At 41.6% G+C, this 15,593-nt stretch overlaps 1 protein-coding gene across 1 annotated transcript in view; it reads right to left on the bottom strand.

Annotated features, from left to right (window-relative positions):
• Positions 1 to 15,593, bottom strand: part of LOC138743252 (organic cation/carnitine transporter 2-like) — a 67,729-nt gene that overhangs the window by 27,332 nt on the left and 24,804 nt on the right. The window lies entirely within an intron of this gene.

The following is a 15,593-nucleotide window of genomic DNA, read 5'->3' as shown; positions in this document are numbered from 1 at the left end:
CCTTGTGAGTACACTTGTCCCACTGTCCACTCTGTATGCATTCTCTTACTTCCATGAGTTCTGGATCACGTTCGGATTCTCTCTCGACTTCCTTCGTAGTCACAGCTTTCAGTGTCGCCTGAATAGCTACAAAGGATTGGATGATCAGATAACTAAACAGAGTATGTTAGGAGTAATGTTATCTGACTGGGGTTCGGGGAGAACCCGGGGAAAAGACAAACTTATCATGATTAAGTACTGTTGTCTGGAATGGGTTAAAAGCCCTATTAAAGGGAGCTCGGTATATTGGCCGAGGCTCGGATCTGAGGATGACTGGATGTGTCAGGAACTGAACATCTGGCTATATAAGAATCAAAGGGATAACATTGAAAGCAGGGAATATGCCGCCTGCTGGCTCAGGGGATCGGTTGACCAACTGGTCCTGAACGAAAAGAGAAGTGAGGATAAGACAGAGTGAGTTGGAACTCACCGATGCTTTAACCATTGCTGCTGCATTAGAGGCTATTGAAGAGGCACATGCACCTCAGAACGCAACAGAGGTGAGGAGTTTCCTGGGATTGGTCAATTTTTGTGCAAAGTTCATTCCTAATTTCGCTACAGTGGCAGAACCACTAAGGAAACTAACCAGGAAAGGTGTACCATTTCATTTTGGATCTGAGCAGAAGAAAGCGTTCACAGTGCTGAAGCAAAGCCTGACAGATGCAAAAACTCTTGGATATTACGATCCGGCGGCATCAACCAAATTCATAGCGGATGCCAGCCCGGTTGGTTTAGGAGCCGTGTTGGTCCAGATGCATGATGGAGGACCAAGAATCATTGCCTATGCCAGCAGATCGTTATCAGATGTGGAAAGAAGATACTCTCAGACAGAGAAAGAAGCACTCGGACTTGTATGGGCCTGTGAGAGGTTCCATGCATATTTATACGGCATTGAATTTGAACTCATCACAGATCATAAGCCATTAGAGGTGATCTATGCACCTAGATCCAAACCATGTGCCAAAATAGAGAGATGGGTACTCAGACTACAACCCTACAAATATAAAGTAATCCACATTGCAGGGAAAGCAAACATTGCTAATCCATTGTGCTTTACACGCGTGGGTTCGAATCCCATCCTCGTCGCCAATGTCACATTTGTGGCCCGAAATGTGAAGTTAATAAAACATTAAACACAAGTTTATCAGGTAAAGTCTTTTTATTCTCCCGTTTCCTTTGTTCTCCTGCTTGTGTTCTTATCTCTCTCTCATACCACGTGACTTCCGGTACATCTCATACATATTCATTATCATGACAGATAGGTGAACACTGCCCTGATGTGCGTCAGTTCTCAGCATGATGGTGCTCAATGTTCTGTTGCCAACCCAGTCTGTGGTCATTCTGTTAGGAAGTCTAGAATCAAGTAACAGTGAGTGGTGTTGAGTCCCAGAGAGGATACTTCTCATCCAGCCTCTGGGGAATGATCGTTTATAGCATCTCTCTCATTGAGTATGCTCTCAACGAAAGAGATGCTAACGTATTTTGGTGATTAAAGAAGAGGGAAAACAGTACAGGCAGGTAAAAGGAGAATAACTAAAAGACATTGTTTGAAAATGTCTGGAAATAATAGATAAAGGAGGTCAAGCATTTTCATGAATATCAAGCAAGGAAGCAATACTGAAATACCGAAGAATTTTAAAAATGCAAACCTTAGCTTGATTATTGGAGACACAGCTTGCTTCATTGGTATAGATTGAAGGTCAGGTATCAATAGGTTCTTAGCTTATGCATGACCAAATCTTCAATGCCCCATAAAGGTTTGGTGTTGAACCCAAAAAACAAGCAGTTTCTCCACCAGCTACACACTTTCCAATTGTAAAGACATCACAACATGAAATTGCAAATCTAACTTCCTCTTTTTCCAACATTAAGTGCATAGTGAACTTTCCTATTGATTTCAACAATTCTGATTGATCAGTAATAATCAAGACTTTCCATTATAAAGAATAACAGATTATTTGTCCTTCTAATTGCCTGCTCTACCTGTTGGTCTTCAGTGTTGTGGGTATGAGCTGAAACTGGTCACATTAAATATCAACCAAATCTACCAAATTGTTTGCTATTCAACAAATATTCTGCTTTTATGTTTCACGCAGCAAAGTGGATAACATTATATTTCATCTGTCCTGTTTTCACCCATTTATTGAGCTTGTCCATATCTCTTGAAGCCCATGCATATCTTCGTCTGCATTCAAAATCCCACTCAGTAAACTTGGTGATATGAGATTTGCTCCCCTTTGCCAAACTGAATAGATGGGGCATAAACTCCAGTCACTCGAGTACTTCACTAATCACAAACTGAGAAAAATACATTTGTTTCCACCCTTCGCTTACTGTCTGAAACCAATTCTCTATTCCTTTCTCCATCCATACATTTGAAATGGAGGATGAAACAACCGTGGCTGACAAGGGAAGTCATAGCAGCAGAAAAGCAAAAGAAAAAAACATTGAAAAAAAGAATAATTGGAAGCTAAAGGATTGGCTAGATTTTAGAAACCAACAGAAGGCAAAACCAAAATACAGTAATGGGATAAAAAATGAAATATGAAAGTAAGCACCAAATAATATAAATGGGGAAATCAACAGTTCTTTAGATATACACCTGTAGATAAAAAATGAGGGGCAAGACTTGCCACTGTATCATTGAAAATTGATGCTGGAGAAGTGGTAATGGGGAACAAAGAAATGGCAAAGGAGCTGAATTTGCATCATCCTTCACCACCAACATGCTAGAAATGTGAGAGAGTCAGGAATGGAAGTCATTCTTACTAAGGAAAAGGTGCTTTGGAAACTAAAGAGTGGATAAGTCATCTGGAACAGATGGGTGACACCTCAGGACCCTGAAGGATGTCAGTGAAGGGAATGATTCTTTTCAAGAATCACTCGAGTCAGGAATGATTCCAGGTGTCTGAAAAATTGCAAATGCTACTCCTTTCTTTATGATGTGGAAGAGGAAAATACCAGGAAGTTACAGTGTAGTTGATCTGACCTCAGTAGTTGGGATGATTTTATATTCCATTATTATGGATAAGGTTTCAGGATACTTGAAAGCACATGATAAAATTGACTGAAATGAACAGTTTCCTTGAAGGCAGATCTTGCCAGACAAATCTTTTGGAATTCTTTTTCAGTCAAAAGAAAGTCAGTGGATGTTGTTTACTTGGATTTTCAGATCCCCTTTACATGAGGACCTCTGAACCATTTAGGTACTCACATGGATAGAAGATTGCTTGAGTGGCTGCGGGAATAAATGGAGATGTCCAGTTGGCTGCCGATGACCTGTGGTGTTCTACAGATGTTGGTGTTGAGTCTGCTTATTTTCACATTCTATAAGTGATTTTAATGATGGATTTGATAGGGTTGTGGCCAAGTTTGTGGATAAAATAAAGAGAGGTGGAGAGGCAGGTCGTGTTAAGGAAGCAGGGTAATGTGCAGAGGGATTCAGACGTTTTGGAAAATGTGTAAAGAAGTGACAGATGAAATACAGTGTGGGACAGTGTCTAGCCATGCATGATGACAGAAGGAATAAAAGCAAAGACAAAGCAGAGGACAAAAAGGTCTTGGGTGTCCGAGTGCAGGATTCTCCAAAGGTTAAGATGCAGGTTGAGTCTGTAGTAAGGGAGGCAAGTGCAATGTTCGTATTCATTTTAAGAGAACTAGATAATAAAAGCAAGGATGGAATATTGATCAATCCGGAGAAGTGTTGGATACTCTCAAGAAGGACATGCAGCATCCATAGGAAGTAAAAGCCAATCAATTTCTCAGGCCTGAGCCCATCATTGAGAATCTGGAAAAAAACAGGTAGATGTCTGAATAAAAATGTGGGGAAGGAAGGAGGAGAACACGAGTGGAGGGAAGAAGGAGAAGGGGAGGAGCACAGGCTAATAGATAAGAGGTAATAGATGGATACAGGTGGGAGAGTAGAACAGAAATAAGCGATGGGAGAGGGTAGAGGTTTAAGTTAGGTAGTTCTCTGAAAGGAGTTGGGTTGAGGAGCTGGACGAAAGGAGACAGAGGGGTAAGGAGAGAGACTGGGGGAGGGGTATAATGGAAAATGGAGGTTAAGATTGATGACCTATGGTTAGAGACTGCCAAGGCAGAATACAAATGTGTTGTTCCTCCAATTTTCAGGTAGCCTTGATTTAGTAGTATATAAGGGCATGGACAGACATGTCAGCATGGCAATGGCTGGCCACTGGGAGATCCTTGAAGTTGCTGTTGCAGTGGATAGTAAGAAAATCATCTAATGTTGAGATTTTGTAGTACATTGATCAGACCTCACTTGGAGTATTGTGAACAATTTTGGACCCCATATCTAAGCAATGATGTGCTGGTGTTGGAGACAGTCCAGAGGAGGTTTACAACAATAATCCCAGGAAAGAGAGAATAAACATTCGAAGTGCATTTGATGGCTGTGGGTCTGAATTCTTTGGGGTTAAGATGGATGAGGTGTGATCTCATTGAAACCTAAGTGCTGGATAGAGTGGACACAAAAAGGATGTTTCTAGTAGTGGGAGAATCCAGACCCAGAACGAACAGCATCAGAGTTAAAGGAACAGATGAGTAGAATTTTCTTCATCTAGACGTTGGTGAATCTTTGGAATTCTCTGCCACAGACAGCTGTGGACCAAGCCAAAGAGCTGGAGAAACACAGGAATTCAGGCTGAATTCTTGGATAAGAGATGAGAGGGGAAAGGGGGAAGAGTGCGAGGAGGAAGGAAGGTGAAGGCAACAGAGAGGTAGGGAGAGGGTGGCAAGGGAAAGAGAAGGATATAGAGAGGAGGAATGAGGACAGAGGGATAAGGAAAAGTGGTGGTAGGGGTGCAAGAGGATACTGGAAATTGTAGAAATCGACATTGTGTAGTGGCACGCTTGGAGAGAATGGACAGAACCAGCGCTAACAGCTCCTGTCTTGTGACAGCTAGTCACAACAGCCTCCTATCTACTGGCAACTAGCCACTACAGCCACGAGCCATAGTGACTCAGCAGCACCTATAGGTCTACTGAGAAGCCCTGGCCTACTCAACGCAGCTATGTCATGAGGTCGTTAGCCCTTCAGATGTCATGATGCCAGGTCATATGTTGTGTGTCTATATTAAGCCTGATGATACTGTAACAGACATTCTTCTTTTTGCTGGCTGACAACTGCAAGTGTGATCTCATTATTGCAATATGGCGTATGAGCGCAAACATCATCTGCGACAATTGATGTAATCTTGTTAAAGACTATCACAGCAGAATACAGGATGTTGTTTCTCCAACGTATGTGTGGCCTCAACCTGTACTTCATTAGAACGAAGTCAGACATGTCAGTGTGGGAATGGGAAGTGAAAATGAAGCAGAAATCCATTGAGAGATATTATGTGGTGATAGGGAGAAGGAGCAGAGGGGTGTTGTTTTTCATGGTTAGTACCTAACTACTGAGTTCTACTGCAGAATTTTTGAAATGAAGGTTGACAGGTTCTCGGTGAGTAAATGTGACAGCAAAATCCGAAGAGTGATGCCGACTTGATGGGTTAAACGGCTTAATTATGCTCCTAAGTCTCTTGACCTTACCCCAATTCCATGTGGAATATCCTTATTGTCTGAATGCAAAGTATTTCTGATTATAAATTTTCCTCTATCTGGCAATAGGAGTCTCAGATTTGATTTTATGATGCTGTTAAAGCTCCTTTTGTCTAAATCATGTCTATTCCTCAGGGCTATTGCTGTTGCAACCAACTTTGTAATGGCAGCGCTGATGGAGCTGTTGTAATGACAGCACTGCAACTGGTGCCATCCCAAGAGAGTGGAGACACAATGCTTCTCTGAAGGATTCAACCATTTGGTCCTAATGCCAGTGGCTCTTTGCCCAAGATGGCGGAAAAGTGTGCTCGGCAGTGGCCATGACAGGTGTTAGACTTTGGAAGCATTGGACTGGTGCTGGACACCAGAAATGGTGAGAACACCCTTCCCCTCCCCTGTTGAGAAGGAGAAGAAGAAGAAAGGACTCTACAGGAAGGTGAACATAGTGGTGGACCAGTGAAGGGTTCAGCGTATGAAGGACCCAGACAGGATACACACAAGGTGACGAGGTTGGGGGACTCATGTCTTTCAGGCTGCTAGAAATTGGATCATGTGAACCAGGTATCAGAGCCAGGATTTGTGAGGGTACTGAGGGCAAGAAGGGGTCCAGAAGGGCTTTGGGTGCTGAAGTCTTCTTGATTGTATTGGAGATTTGGATCTGGAGTTCAGGTTGCCAATGGATTGAACAGGAGTCTGTGCTGCTGCAGAGACTGCGGGAGAACTGTAGGCAAATCCACAGACAGTCAGTGACTCTGAAGGGGCTCTCCTTTTCTTCTTTTTCTCATAATGTAAGGGGCATGGGTGGCAATAATGATGACTCTTTGTCTGCCTTACTGTAGACAAAAGGCAATTTTGTGTATTACATGTTCTATACTATTACATGACAAAAAAGAATTCTGAAACCTAATAATGTCTTTAATTTCTCTTCTCAGCCACAGATGTATTGTTTTGTAACACATTTTCTTTAAATTATTTCTTTGCCAAGTTAAGAAGTGTTTGTTTAAGTGCTAATTGTTGCCCATCCAACATCACATCTTTCAATCCATTTATCCAATTGACTACAGGTCTAGTACTATGACAGATTATGTTATATTTTATATTATCTATAGCTATGTTTTTGAAGGAGATAGATTGTGGGGTTTATTTAGGTCAAACAGATAAAAACACATCAAAACAGATCTCATTTAAAAATGCAAGAGTTATATATAAGGTGGTGCCTACATCTGCAAAGACAATAGAATCCCGTGCTGAAAATTTTCACAACAAGGCGCAAATGGAAGGGCCCATCTCAGGAAACTGATAAGATCTCTCATGAATTGATTTTGGGAGTCAGCAAGCTGTTTTGGTGGAGTATGCTGCTTTAGGAAGATCATGTAGTTTTACAAGCAGTCAAACAGGTTTTTCTCTAAGTGTGTGTGTGTGTGTGTGTGTGTGTGTGTGTGTGTGTGTGTGTGTGTGTGTGTGTGTGTGTGTGTGAGATAGATAGATAGAGAGAGAGAGAGAGAGGGAGAAAGAGTGCTGGTTTGCTGCAGTGGCTTTTGGAAGTTTGTTTAAATCCCCATTTTTGAATGGTTGTGAGTTCTTAGTTCAGCCTGTTCATTGCCCTTGTGGTCCATACAAGAAGAGATGGCTGGCTGTATAATGTTTCACCTGAGATAAGGGACACAGAAAATGAACTCTGTGATGACCTGAAAAAAAGAGGTTATCATCTGGAAAACCCTGATGGGGTGTTTCTTTAGCAAGACACTGAAGTGGCTGATCGGAAGGAATCAGTTTGTGTGTGTCCAACGAGCAACAAATCTCTCTTTGAAAACCGAAAAGAACCTTCCTGAGTTGTAACCATTTACCTTTCAAGCGCCAAAGCCTGGTGAAGATTTATAAATGTTAAAGAATTGCCTGATGCTGGTGAACTTGGAGGAGTGAGAAGTGAGATTCAACTGTGAATCAAAGAACATTTCTGAATTTATATACATTGCATACATGTGTGCTTAGAATTAGAATGGGGTTAAGTTAGGTTAATTTAATAGTAATAAGTTAAAATTTGATCCTTTTCTATGTTCAAAGAAACTTAAAATGAACTTTTGTTTAAGTAACCATTTGTCTTGATGAATTTCTATTGCTGCTGAGTTTTGGGGTCCTCTGGGCCCATAACATGTACCTGCATAGTTTTATATGGAAAGGAGGCTGCTTGAATTTAAGCTTTCAACCTTAGCAACGTTGAACTTCTGTGTCACATGACCAATCAACCAGTGATGACTGGTGATTGCTCCCATCATCTAGAATATATTGCAGCGGTATTATGATGGAAAATTAAAATAGGAGAATTTTTAAAAAAAAGCTCCAATCATCCCCAACCCCTACTACCCAAACAAAAGTGTTTTGCCAAGCAATCACTCAATTTATGTTTTGTTTCTCCACTGTAAACAATATCAACCATCTCATTTTCCCCATTTGTACCAGAACTGGCCAGTTTTGGTGTTGAGAATCTCCATCTGCAATATTAATTCACTTGTAATCTCTTCACTCCCACTGCCTGATCTGTTGGGCATTTGCAGCATTTTCCTTTCAGTTAGAGTTTCAACAATAGCTCTGACCTTAATTACACAGTTTTAAAAGTCCTTTTGTTTTCTCTAATTTCCTTCATTAATCTGTTAGCCAAATGGCTCCATGAATCTTAGGATCAGATGGAACATACTAGTTTCACCCAATCCATTTTTTTTAATTAACGTACCTTGAACAGGATTATGGAAAAAGGCCCATTCCTTTTTTTCCATCCAGTGGGTTCCACCTTTTAAATTAACTACTAAGTGCCAGTGTTATGCTGCAGCAGAAATATTCCACATTAGACTTGCCAACCCCCACCTACAAAGGAGACAGAGACAGAAGCAGAAACTTAGCCGGAGATCATAAAATTAAAGTGAGATTTACTGGCATCAAATTTGAAGTATTGGTATTGTGAAAGTTTCTATTTTTGAGTCATCCAGAAATGACAATTATTAAGGAAAAGCATGTCTTTACGATGCTTATTATTTCAGAATCCCCTTGCATTCAATCTAGTGTTTCAAAATCATCTTTATTCAAAGCAGAACCCATAGGCTTTTTCCAGACTAGATTAACATTCAAACTAACTATCCAAGGATACTTTAAATTTTGCATTGTTAAACAAGTTGACAAAAGGCAGAAAAATCGCATCAGAAAAATCGCATCAAACTGCCATGTAAAATGGGGTTAACCAGGCAATTTGCCAGATTAGCGCTCCAGTTACGTGGCAATTTGAAAGGGTCTAACTGGGTCAACCAGGTCAGAACCAAAATGGGTCCCTGAATAATTGAAGTGGCAAAGGGAGCTTGGACTGGCCCTATAGTCAGCAGGCCTTTCAGATCTGGGTGTTAAAAGCCTGTCTGAAACCCCTCTTTCCCTGATGACTAACTTGGATAGCCTATCAAATGTTAATAGCCCACATGCCAGCAAGCCATGGACCCTTCTGGAAGGTCCCATTGAGGCATCCACTCCCAGCGCGACCATGGCCGATAGGTTGATAGAGGTGAGATGGAGGCCACTCTGGATGACACCAGCAGCCAGGTGCACACAGAATGAGGAGTCCGGAGCATGTGCCATCGTGGGCAGGCATGCTCACAGACACCTAGTGCAGTCCCAGCATGCCACTGATTGAGGTGGAACATGTGAACGGTAACCCTGAACAGTGCGAGCCAGAGTGGGATTCAATGCTAGTGTCCTTCACGTATTATATTCAATAGTGTTTGTCTACTTGTAATTTGGCCATTCATGTGTGCTCTGTAAATTCTGTTCGTTATTCTGCAGGCTCAGAGAGGAGGGAGAAGAGGAGGAGACCCACCTGGGAACAGGGGCTGACCATGGTGATCCGATGGTTTGTGAGGGAGATGGAGGGGAGGAGGAGGAGCATCACTGCGAATGGCACAAGAGAAGCCTGTAATAGTATAGGTGTCTGCAGGGTGATCAACAGAGTGCATTTAGGCATAGCAGGGATCTTGACCACCCTTCAGGATGCCATTCAGAAGCAGATGTCCATGATGCAGGAGATGGTGCGCCTTATGAACTGCTCCTTTGGATTTCAGTCCTGCCCACCACAATTTACTCTTCACTTGCCCCCCAACGTCACCATCCCAGCAAACTTCCACCTCCACACTTCACCCAATGCAGGTCCAACTACAATACCCCCCTTACCTGCATGCCAACCAACAGCAGGAGCACCATCCCTCTGCTGTGGAGAGCAACCCATGGAGAGCAACCAGCCCCAAGAGCACATTTCCGTTCTCCTCCCCTCATCCTTTATGTAGTACTGTAATGGTCAGTAAATGAGGGTTTTGTGTTTCATAGCACTGTGCATCATATGTTTTTGATGCTCAGTACAGCACATTATTGGCAGGTGAAATGTTCACTTTGGAAGACATTCATGAGGGGGTATCAGATAAACCACTGCTGTCTTTTGTTACCTTACATTACTGAGGTTCATAAGGAATTGCTTACAATGGATGGAAATAACGCACGTGGCATGTAACTGAGAGATTTCTAATTAATGTACTGTGTATTACTTTTTACTGATGTTCAGCTTAGGGCATTATTGCAAGGAAAAAGTTTACAGTTTTGTTGTGTTAAAAGACTGTCACTAGAGGGTGTCAGATGAATTTGTTTTTATTTGAGATCATACATTGAAGCACATTTTAAGAACGTATGGTATTGGATCAGCATATATTTACAATAGATGGTACTAATGCACGCGGCAAGTAACTCACCATAAATGGAGACCGCCACGCCACTTTATAATTGTAAATTTGCACTGGTTGATTTTAAATATCCTGTCATGTGTTGGCACACCTCTTTAGTGAGCTATGTTTGCAAAATGTTCATTTTGCACCACCTGCCTTGTTATTTAATCCATTGAAGTTGAACTTTGACATCATGTCACAGTCTACATTGTCCGGCCTCCCTGATGTTTTTATAGTTGACACAATAGCATCACGGATAGCATGGACAACATATGATGTGGAATCATGCAAAGGATTTCTCTCTGGCTGAGGGAGCACCTGCTCCACAGTGATGTTTCACTCAGGCAGGTAGTGAACCTTGTTAATCTCACATATATTATGCAGGATGCAGCAGGCAATAACAACATCAGAAACAACAGAAACATTAATGCCCATCCGCTTGCTCAAACACCTCCAACGTCCCTTAGGCCAACCAAAGGCATCCTCAACCACTATCCTTGCTGAGTTCAGATGGTTGTATTTCCACTTCTGGTGGTTGAGAGCACAATGCTGTGTGAACACCTTCATAAGCCATTCCTGAGGGGGTAGGCAGGGTCTCCGACCAGATGAACTGGAATTTCCATGCTGTCAACTTCCATGGATACCTGTAAGCTGTCCAAAAGAGAGGTGTGAGTATCGTATAGCTCAAACATGGGTTATTATATGCACATATTTAACATCCATTCTGTGCATGTGTGTCATGGTGAACCATTTCATTTGTTTCAGCCATGCACACTATCTATCCATTGTGGTTTAGATACTTACTTCCTATAGGAACAGATATCTGCCTGCATCCTCAGTCTTCCTGTAAAGGGGCGAGTTGGCTAACACCTGAGCACTGTGAGTGCAGCCAGGCCATCCCACATACACGTCTGTGCAGCTGAAAGCAAACAGCACAATGCAATAAGTGACAACCTGTGTGAACTTACTTCCAAAGGCAGACAATTATTAAAAAGTGCAGAATTCCCTTACCTTTCTTTGTGGTCCATGACAGTCTGAAGAATTATAGAGTGTCTCCCCTTACAATTGTAGTAGGATGATCATAATCTTTTGGGGTGATTATGGGAAAATGTGTGCCATCAACAGCCCCAGCAGACATTGGATATTCTTTATTTGCAAACCCGTTTATAGTCCCACTTGGTAGCTGAACGAAATGCTTCATGAGGGTCCTCCTTGAGGCATGAGTCATTTGTGCCACCACCATCCACACAGTGGATAACCAACAGCAAAAAGAACACAGATGGTCCAATATTCACATGAAGTGGCATACCACCACAAAGTAATGTTAAGTCGGACATGCAATTCCACAAGTCTTCTGAAATTTAACACCTGATGCCTCAAATCTGGTTCAAGGAGAGGTCACATATGAAGGAGAAAGTGCGCTTTGACATTCGGAAATGCATCCACCACTCCACATCAACAAATTTAGACTTGATGTTCCCCCACAGTACTGGCCCATGTGCTCTATCTATCTTCTTCCTCATTCTGGTTTCAATCATGCATTGAAAGAAGCATACATAAGCCAGGCATCTACATCTTTGTATGACAAGCTCAGCCTGCCTATCCTCCTCGTCTTCCTCCAGCTGTCTCTTAAATTGTGCAGTGTTTATACCCTGCTACTCCTCAACTGATTTCAGCATGCACCTGACAGCAGTGGTCAAAATACTTGCCTGCTGTGCTACAGCACTGCAGAGTTACATCACCATCCTTCCCGTTCACCATTTTGACTTTGTGTCTTAACTTCTGGCTGTATTTCCGGTGAGTCAGTGACACATCATTCACTGTGTCATCACGGGAGTGGGATCCCTCTTAAATCGCCAGCTTGGTGATTTAACAGGCAGGTCCCCCTACGATTTGAAACCACCTATTGTCAGCTGGCTTTGTTTTGTGCGCCTTAAAGAAAAGTTTCCTTTGCTTTGAGTGTCTTAAGCATGTGACCAACTCTCCAGACTAATAATTAGCATTTCATAATTAAATCTTAAACCAAGTTCAAACAGGATATGGATATTCAATATGTATTGAAGGCAAACCCTCTAGACATTACCTCAACTGTTTTTAAGACATGAAATTTAACTGTTAATATGGGCAGCTGATTGATATTATTGATTTATATTTCTTAAGAGAGAACACAATGACAAATGTTAACAAGGAACTGTAACAATATACCCCAAATGAATTCAAAGAAAAATGCTGCTAAATTATGCCTTAAATACTGTACCATTTCACTGTGATCTTTGAGTGAGGGTCGATACAGACTAAAGTGGCATTGCCTACCTGAACTTAATATTCCTCACTCCTGCTAGAGTAATTTAATAAACCTGTATTGTATGGTCTATGGTTCTGCCATGTATTTTTCTATCTTACAACACGGGTTGATTATGGTAGGGATTTTTGCTCTGCGATAAAGATAGCTGCAAAAGTATATTTCATTAACAGTGACTATTGTCTAAAACACCACTTTGCAAAATTTATTTACAAGAATTTTATGTTTGTCTGTTGAGATAAAATCCCCAGGGCCTGATGGGCTGCATCCTAGGATGTTTAAAGAGGTGGCTATGGAAATTGTGGAGGCACTGGTCGACATTTTCCAAAGTTCCATAGATTCCGGGGAGGTCCCTGAGGATTGGAGAGTGGCTGATGTGGTGCCGCTTTTTAAGAAAGGAGGGAGGGAGAAAATGGGAAATTATAGACCGGTTAGCCTGACATCAGTGGTGGGGAAAATATTGGAGTCCATCATAAAAGGAGAAATAGCAGAACACTTAGTCAGTAATAATAGTATAAGGGCTAGTCAGCATGGATTCCTTAAGGGTAAGTCATGCTTTACTAACCTTCTGGAATTTTTTGAGGATGTGACAAAGAGGGTGGACTCGGGAGAGCCAGTGGATGTGGTGTATTTGGACTTCCAGAAGGCCTTTGATAAGGTACCGCACGGGAGTCTAGTGGGCAAGATCAGGGAGCATGGTATTGGAGGTAAGGTGCTGACATGGATAGGAAATTGGTTAAGAGATAGGAAACAAAGGGTTGGAGTAAATGGGTCTTTTTCAGAATGGCAGGATGTGATGAGTGGAGTGCCTCAGGGATCGGTATTGGGTCCTCAGTTGTTTGTAATTAATGATTTGGATGAGGGAATTATAAATAACATGAGCAAATTTGCAGATGACACTAAACTGGAAGGCGGTGTGGGGTGTGAGGAGGAGGTAAGGAAAATGCAGAGGGACTTGGACAGGCTGGAGGAGTGGGCGGCTAAATGGAAGATGAATTTCAATGTGAACAAATGTGAGGTTATTCATTTTGGGGGAAGTAATAGGAAAGCTGAGTATTATTTAAATGGAGACAAGCTAGGGAGTGGGGAAGTGCAAATGGATCTGGGTGTACTTGTTCACCGGTCACTGAAGGCTAGCATGCAGGTTCAGAAAGCTGTGAAGAAGGCAAATGGAATGTTGGCTTTCATAAAGAGGGGATTGGAGTATAGGAACAGAGACGCCCTTCTGCAGTTATACAGGGCCCTGGTGAGACCCCACCTGGAGTATTGCGTCCAGTTCTGGTCTCCAAACTTGAGGAAGGACATACTAGCTATAGAGGGTGTGCAGAGCAGGGATGGCAGGGTTGTCATATGCAGCAAGGCTAGAAAAACTGGACTTGTATCCATTGGAGTTTAGAAGGATGAGGGGGGACATGATTGAGGTATACAAAATCATCAGGGGGATAGACAAGGTGAAGTCTGATTACTTGTTCCCAATGATGGGGGAGACGAGGACTAGAGGGCATAGTTTAAGAATACAGGGTAGGCCCTTTAGGACGGAGATGAGAAAGCATTTTTTTACCCAGAGAAGTGTGAATCTGTGGAATGCTCTGCCACAGAGGGTGGTAGAGGTGGATTCGCTGACTATGTTCAAAAGAGAGTTAGATAAGACTCTTGTGGGTAACGGAGTTAAGGGTTATGGGGATAAGGCTGGAAAGGGGTACTGATGGTAATGATCAGCCATGATCTAAAATGGCGGTGCTGGCCCGATGGGCCAAATGGCCTACTCCAGCTCCTATTGTCTATTGTCCAATAACTAAAAATCATAAACTTAACTAAATGAACAATTTGAGAGATAGACATCAGGGTTAAACAAAATCCTCTCAATCTTAAGGACTTTATTATCTGTGGTGATAATTAAATTTCATGCTTTCTGCATAAACACACACACACACACACACACACACACACACACACAAATACACAAAATACACACACACACACAGAGTCAAATGAAAATCAGATTTTAAAAGTTTGTATCATCTAAAATCTCAGAAAATTCAATCAACAGTGTAAAGGCAACAGAAAATTTAATCTTGAGGTTTTAGCTAATATTTCTATTTTGAGTCAAGGATGTTTCTATTTTACTGAGGGATTATTACATTCAGTCATTTTGTTAGAATAAATAAAGCTTGTTTCATTTCAGAAAATAATATTCTTAATGGGCATTGATTTACAATTCCCAAGTCTATAATGGTAAATAAGAGGAAGTACTCATCGGTGTTTAGAATGAACACAAATGTCACAAACAAATCTATTTTTGAATATCAGTTTTCAAGTAGGTAATTTATTGACAGGCTAATTTTCATAAAGTGTGTTATGAAAATCCATTGACAGCAGTTTAATAAAATTCTCCTGTGGAATATATTGAAGAACAAGCTATATAATTGAGGCATGATTTACACTCATTAAATCTACCCCAATGCCATATTGCCGTGCTCTCAACATACTCCCTGATGACTTCTGCACCCAGAAATGTGTTCCCTTCTTAAAAAAAAATCAGCAATATGGTCTCCATAGCTCACCAAGGTAATTAATTCCAAGGGTTCATCGTGCTCTATTTCTCCTGATCCAAGTCCTAAATATCTTGCCATGTAACCTTAGAGCATCACTTCACTCACAAGAGCAATTAGAACATAATAAGATGGCAATGGAAGCAGTTAAATCTGAAACTAAGAGTGCTGAATGTTATCACTAGAAACTGTGAAGTTATGAGGAGTGAGATGCCAATATTTGTAGTGGCACTTAGCCATATCAGTGAAATAAGATCAGATTCTCCAAGTGTTGGCAGTTAGGACATAAATTAAAAGGGAGTCCCAAAACTGATCATCTGAGGATTATTCCCATTACCTCTCTACATCAAACTAATAAAGATATATATCAGAGATATGGAAGAGAGA

This window comes from Narcine bancroftii, chromosome 9 (assembly GCF_036971445.1).
Source record: "Narcine bancroftii isolate sNarBan1 chromosome 9, sNarBan1.hap1, whole genome shotgun sequence".
NCBI lineage: Eukaryota > Metazoa > Chordata > Chondrichthyes > Torpediniformes > Narcinidae > Narcine > Narcine bancroftii.
Note: the sequence above shows the minus strand (reverse complement) of the source record. Positions and strands in the feature narration are given on the sequence as shown.